Source organism: Schistocerca americana, chromosome 1, assembly GCF_021461395.2.
Source record: "Schistocerca americana isolate TAMUIC-IGC-003095 chromosome 1, iqSchAmer2.1, whole genome shotgun sequence".
In the NCBI taxonomy this organism is placed as follows: domain Eukaryota; kingdom Metazoa; phylum Arthropoda; class Insecta; order Orthoptera; family Acrididae; genus Schistocerca; species Schistocerca americana.
The window spans coordinates 1025879319-1025886754 of NC_060119.1; the positions used below are offsets into that span (position 1 = coordinate 1025879319).

Sequence of the window (7436 nt, forward strand, 5' to 3'; positions counted from 1 at the left end):
CAAATGCTTAGATCCCCTTCTTCTCTGGTTTTCCCACGGTCAGTGTTTCACTACCATACAATGCTGTGCTCCAGACGTATGTTCTCAACAACTTCTTCTTCAAATTAAGGCCTTTGTTTGATACTAGTAGATTTCTCTCGGCCAGGAATGTTATTTTTGTCAATGCTAGTCTGCATTTGATGTCCTCCTTGCTCCGTTCGTCATTGGTTATTTTGTTGCCTAGGTAGTACAATTCCTTAACTTCATCTGCACTGCAAAAAATATCGAATGAAGGGAATGATACGACCCAGAATTGGACACTGATCAACAGTTCGGTAATCTGATATCTTTTGACCACTAGGCCGCTAGTCTCGCTCTGCGAGATGAATAGACTGACGGAGGTTCGAGTCCTCCCTCTGGCATGGGTGTGTGTGTTGTCCTTAGCGTAAGTTAGTTTAAGTAGTGTGTAAGTCTAGGGACTGATGACCTCAGCAGTTTGGTCCCTTAGGAATTCACACATATTTGAACATTTGACGGGTGCTCAAGCTACAGCAGACAAACACGGAGACGTCAATAACTCGAACATTATTAACTTTGGATTCCATATTATAATAACAAAAATGTTTGTTTTTAGACGATCGTTCGATGTACAGCATTGAAAATACTATTTCCTTTCATTAACTTTGACCTCCATTCTCTTAAAAACTAAGTAGTATGTTAGAAGAAACATGAAACACGTGTATATTTGTTTCCAGAGTAGAACGACTTTACAAAACATGGGCAAAAGCGGTGACCCACATGTCAGTACATAAACCTACTTGGACTGTATGAAAACAGCGTAAGCCGCGGATCTCGCGGCACCAGAGACCAATTACTGACTCTGTGGCCTGGCTGTTCATTGCAAGAGCCGCACCGTGTTACGCCGTTGGCTAAATCCGCAAGCCTTCGGCTGTAGTCGGAGCGCCCAGCTCGGCAGAGGAGGAGAAGCAGCATTGCAAGATTACGCTGTGAACTGAGCCGTGCCAAGCCAGCTCTGGCACAGCACACCACTGCCGTCGGTGTGGGCGGAGTGGAAGTCGAGCAGCAGCAAGCAAGCTCGTTTCACAACAGCAGACGCGACTTCAGACGCAGTCTGCACCGTGCGCTTCAGCGCAACCCAGTGCTCGGGCGATTACCGTCGTCGTTACAATGGTTGCACTGAGTATCTGAATGTTCTAAATGGCTTTGAGCACTATGGGACTTAACTTCTGAGGTCATCAGTCCCCTAGAACTTAGAGCTACTTTAACCTAACTTACCTAAGGACATCACACACATCCATGCCCGAGGCAGGATTCGAACCTGCGACAGTAGCGATCGCGCGGTTCCAGAGTGTAGCGCCTAGAACCGCTTGGCCACCCCGGCCTGCTCTGAATGTTCTAGTCAAGACTTCTTGTAAACAGTTTCTCTTCATTATACAGTATGAATAGCTCATCAAAGCAGTGGGCAGTTCTATTAATATAAATTCGTGCTTTTTGCATTAAATGGCAACATTTAAAGTCTCCTATTGAACAGCAACAATTGTATTAAAAATCGCCTGACATAGTTCGTGGGACAATTTGGTGGTTTTTTAGTCTTCTGTTTTATTTATTTTTTTCATGTCAGCAATAGTAGATCACTTGCTCTAAGAAATAAACATGATATAATAATTACTTTGTTGATATCTAGCGCTGATTTAGGTTACTACTACTTACACTCGACTGCAAATTAAGCAACAAAAAGAGAATGTATCTGGAAAACGTTACCTCCTGGATGAGAATGTCAAAACTTCATGTACGCTGGGAGTAATTTTGCTATTTTTATTTTGAGCTTAAGGTTTGCAAAACTTTTTTCCTGTTAAAAATTTTTCTTTCAAAAATTCAGTCCTCATCACACCACGTATGCTTCAAGAACGTAGTTGACCGGTTTCGGTCATATCACATAACCATCATCAGACCTGTAATTTAATTTACAAAGTAGTAGAAACCTTACTAGATTGACAATAAAATATGACAAAATGCTTATAAGGATAAAATACAAGAAGACTTGTTATACCCATGGCAGCCTTCGAAGATGGTAGGTGCAGCACTCTTCTCAGCTGCTGTGATGTCAACTGGTGCCAGCAAGTGACGGGCATACGCGTAAATACGAAGATGCTCCGCTACTTCTTCTCCCTCTACCTCACGTCAACCAATCTGTGTAAAACGGGTTCACATACTCGTCAACACGTAAAAAAACAATGTACAATAATAATATAAAAATAGTTATGTATAAAATATCTCTTTACAACCATGGAACTACTGAAATATTGTATAAAATATCAGTTAAAAGCTTTAAACATAAATGTACAGACGATGTATACCCAGTGTGCCCTCTATGGGCTAAGGTGGTACTACCACAAAGGTTTCAAAGTCAACGATTGTGGCATCGTATCAATATGTGACTTGTAACTTAACTGCAAGTATACACCTACGCTAGATTCAGTCTGTCTGTCTTATATTAACATTATTTGCCACTGGAGATATAAGTAATAGTGGAATGATCAGCTGCAGAGTGGTATGATATTACATACATTTTTTTAATGTCACAAAACTGATGTATTAAAAATGGAGTTATATTTCGTAATATTTCTAGCTGGAAGTTTAAGATTGTGATTTAAATATTTATGTACTGTTCAAAGGCATATTTCTGCCATGGATAGAACTGGGTCCTATAATTTTCTGAACAAAAGAGTACATACGTTTCACAGAATTTCGTCAAAGAGATCATAAAAATGTTTTTCACGAAAATCCAACTGTTCATTGAGAAGCACCGATGGTTCATCTCTATGATGGGTATGTATCTCAATCGCCTCCAAAATATGTAATAATAAGCCTTTATTAGCGTAATGAAGGACTTGAAAATTCTGTTGTACTATTCCTTCGGCATGCTTATTAAAAGTTATGTGATGGCCGAAAACTGATTTTCTTCGTGCGGTACCTGATGTATGTTCTTTGTATCGTGTAGTAAAGCTCCGGCCTGATTGGCCAATGTATATTTTTCCACAATCACCACATTGGATCTTGTAAACCCCTGATCTAAGAAATCTATCGTTATCGTTACCTACAGTATGTCTTAATTTATTTTGCTAAGTATTGTTAGTTTCAAAGGCTATTGTTATTTCAAAGTTCTTAAATAAATTACTGATCCTATCTGATATGCTCCCCATGTTCGTCATTTTTGTGTATTTATGAGCTCCTATTAGTGGTGTACTTTGTGATTGTTGCATTTTATTAAATATAATGTCAACTTGACGTGTATCAAAAGAATTGGTCTTCGCAATCTGTTTTAGAATACTTGTTTCTTTTTTAATCTCATTTTCTTCAAGAGGTAATTTTAGCATCCGGTGGATCATTGACTTACAAACGCTTTTTTTATATTTGTCAGGATGACATGACCTAGCATTAATAATAACATCAGTGTGTTGTTGGTTGGAACGAGAGGGACGCTGGAAGCTAAACGTTGCGTTAGTTAAAACATTAGGTCCACACTATTGTTTGTAATAATGGAAGTAGACAACCAGTGTACAACTAGATGCCCAAGGGCCAAGGTATTCCGACCAACGCTAGCCCAACTGGTGGGCAGAAAATAGCTGCTGCCTTTCGCCATACCGACAACCGTATTTATCGGCTGCTAGTGGACCCAGCATGGCGTGGTGAGTCCCTTCCGAGAGCAGCCAAGAAGGTCCGGTCAGTAGTATCTGCTACTTGAGTGTAGTTAGCTGGCCCAAAGAAGCAAGACCATTGGGTTACGTCATAGTGCTGGAGGAAAAATAAAGTGATGGTGTGGCATTGTTGACCGCGAGGCCCTTACCGGGCGAGTTCGGTCGCCGTGTGCAAGTCTTATTTCATGTGACGCCACACTGAGTGACTTTGGCGTCGGTGATACTGAGAAAACAACATCCAGTCCACTAGCGGAGGCACCTCCAAGCCGCCCGGGAATCGAACTCATGCCCGCTGAATGGTAAGCAAACACGTTCCCACTCAGCTAAGCTGGCGGACAGTGCTGCAGTGGCAAGCGCCTGCACAGCATCCTGGTTCACTAGTTTTCATAAAAGGACGTGATTGGTAGTTATTACAGCATTACCTGTTCAGTATTCTATGGTCTGTAGAGGAGATTTAGTAGACAAGATTTTGATAAAGCATCCACATCCGGAAATGCATAATAATCATTTTCGTATCTTCCAATTCATGATAAGGTACTTGAAGATGGAGCTGCACAGGTTGTGTATCGAGAAACTTTTCCGGATCACCTCAGTCTATCACACTTCATTTTCTTCCGACTTCAAAATCAATAAACTAGTACATTCGCAGCTAGAAGGATTGGCTGCGATGCTCTACAGATGCAGACAAAGGTTTGTGGACCCTGCATATGAAAACGAACGTCGCAGATACTGTTTATGCAACGAAAAGGAAGGTCACCAAGTTAGATAGCTTCTGCAGAGCATACACACCACAGTTCTTTGTGTCTACTGCGTCCATGCCGCGACGCGGGAGATTTGAAGGTGACTTTCTTTTTTTAAACTTATTTTATATCCCAAAGGTACATTTCCGGACAACAGCTCCTTATCAAAACTATCTACTACATCCCCTCAAAACCTCTAGGAATCTGTAATAGAAAATTTAAAATTTTAGAAAAAAAGTCCACCCGGACAGGCCATGGAGGCCCAACGGTACCGACCGGCCGCCGTGTCGTCTTCAGACCACAGGCGTCAGGGGATGCGGATGTGGAGGGGCTTGTGGTCAGCACAATGCTCTCCCGGCCGTATGTCAGGTTCCGAGACTTCTCAATCGAGTAGCTCCTCAGTTTGCCTCACAAGGGCTGAGTGCACCCCGCGTGCCAACAGCGCTTGGCAAACTGGATGGTCACCTATCCAAGTGCTAGCCGAGCCCGACAGCGCTTGACGTCGGTGATCTGACGGGAACCGGTGTTACCACTGCGGCAAGGCCGTTGGCTTAAAATTTTAGAAAGCCTTATGTAATTGGAGAAAAGGAGTGATCGGTATAATGCTAAAAATCAAACGATAACTGCCTCGATCGCATTTTAAGATCTTTATTTGTTATTAAGCGGTTTCAGCCATTTCTTCAGACCATCTTCAGACCTGACGCCATCATTGTGGCTGCTGGTGGCGGCAGACGGAGAAAGATCCGTAGAAGTAAAAACGCTGACGAATAAATTTCTGAAAACACGATCGAGATTGTTTTTTATTTGATTGTCTGTAATAGAAATTGTTAAACATCATGTGTAATGCACATGAGAATCATTTCGGTGTGAGTTTTTGCCACACTGAACTATAAATTTTACTAGATGAAACTAGTTATAGCAAGACATAGCTTCATTGAACTCGAGCTTTTAGAGGTGAATAAAAATTATAAAAAAAAAAAATCAAAGCTATCGAACTCAGAAAAATCTTCTATCTTACAAACGGCTAATCCAACTAATAAGTTATGGAGTATAGCCTAACCTCATAAAGGCAGTCACAAAATACGTCTACGTGTTGTAAATGGTTCCTGCTAACTAATGATCTACAAGTAGTCGCCATGTAAATGGTTCCTACTGTAATGGCAATAAAAATCCTTACACAGTTCAGCTTGTAATTAATTACTATGCTATTATCTACGTCTACATGAATATGCAATTCATACTTAAGTGCCCGGCAGGCGGCTCACCGAACCACACTGTTTCTCTACTGATCCACTCCCTACAGCGACTGGGAGAGACGAAAGCATAACTCATTCCATCCGAGCTCTGATTTCATTTCGATGATCATTTACCCCTGTGTAGGTGGCATAAAAAAAAGTTCACATTCGGGAGAAAGTTGTAAACTGAAATTTCATAAAAAGATTCCATTGCAACGAAGAACGCCGTTGTTTTAATGATTATTTGAAAACATGGTGTATTTTCCTTCGAAATAACGGACACCATGCAGACCTCGCAGCTGTGAAACATTATCAGTAAACTGAAGGGGGATCACTGCTATCAGCCGCAACGGGACATTTAGATGAAAAAGCGGCGATGAGCGAAAATGTGTACCGGATCGGAATTCGAATCCGCGATCTCCTGCTTACTAAACAGATGCGGTAACCAGTGCGCCATCCGGGACAGCGTTCTCACAACTGCACGGATTATCTCGATACCCTTTACGACCAATACGCACTCCCACCGAGCGCCACCTATGATTTCTATCCCAATTCATGTATCACATCGGTGGCACTCCATCTCTGTTGCACGACAACACAATACTAGGCGCCCTTCTTTGAACTTTTTCGGTCGTTTCTCAGTCCTGACTGGTAAGGTTCCCACACCGCACAGTAATACTCTAACACAGGGCGGGCGAGATTCGTAGCTATAGGCAGTCTGTTCTGTCGATTTGTAACGTCTTCTGCCGATAAAACGCAGTCTTTGGGTTGCCTTACCAACCCCATTCTCCATAACGACTGCCCCCTTCCAGACAACCTCAGTAAGGCCAGCCACTTCGCTTCCCACCTTTCTGAAGTCTTCTCCATCACAGATGATCCCCACTTTGATTATTATCTTTTCCCCACCAACGTGCCGATACGTCGGTATCTCCACTTGCTCCTAGTCTCCAGTACTTGCGTCAGTGGTCCCCCTCCGACATCAACACTCCAATCACAGCACAAGACATTAAACGTACCCTCCAGTCCAAATGCAACACGGCCCCTGGTCACAACTGTGTCACCTAACGCCACCTTATAGAAAGCCCCTTCTCCTTCGTGACAGTCCTTGCCATTCTCTATAACGTCATCCTCTCTACCCGCTTCAATCCTGACCTGTGGAAGACTTACCACGTCCTCTTATTGCTCAAACCCAACAAACCCCCTTCCGTCGCCTCTTCCTATCATCCCATCTGCCTCACCTCCGTCCTCAGTAAGGTCTTCAAATCCATCCTCTCCCACTGTATCCATCTGCACCTTAATCAACACCATCTCCTCCCTCTTACCCAGTGTGGCTTCCGACCCTCCTTCTCTGCTGAAGACCAACTCCTAAACCTAGTTCGCCTTCTCTCCCTCCAGCTTAACTCCTGTCACTCCGCCATTTGTGTTTCCCTCGACCTCCATAATGGCTATGATCATGTATGGCATCCTGGTCTCCACTTTTTAACTCCAAACCTACGCCCTGCCTATCAGTTTTGTCCATCTGGTCGCTTCCTTCCTCTCGCACCGTCCTTCCTATGTCACCCTCCACAACACCAACTCTCGTATCTTTTATCTCACTGCTGACGTCCTCCAGGGCTCTGTTCTCTCCCCTCTCCTTTATCTCTTGTATACGACTGATACGCCCAAGCTGCCCCCACCTGTCCACCTTCTCCAGTATGCTGATGACACCACCTTCCTAGCTCTCTACTCTACCCTTCAACGGTCCCAACACGCCCTCCATACCC

The 7436-nt window shown here is 43.2% G+C and overlaps 1 pseudogene; it reads right to left on the reverse strand.

The window, feature by feature from the left end:
• Positions 1-4871: 4871 nt before the first annotated feature.
• LOC124552688 lies at positions 4872-4989 on the reverse strand (annotated as a pseudogene).
• Between the last annotated feature and the right edge of the window lie 2447 nt (positions 4990-7436).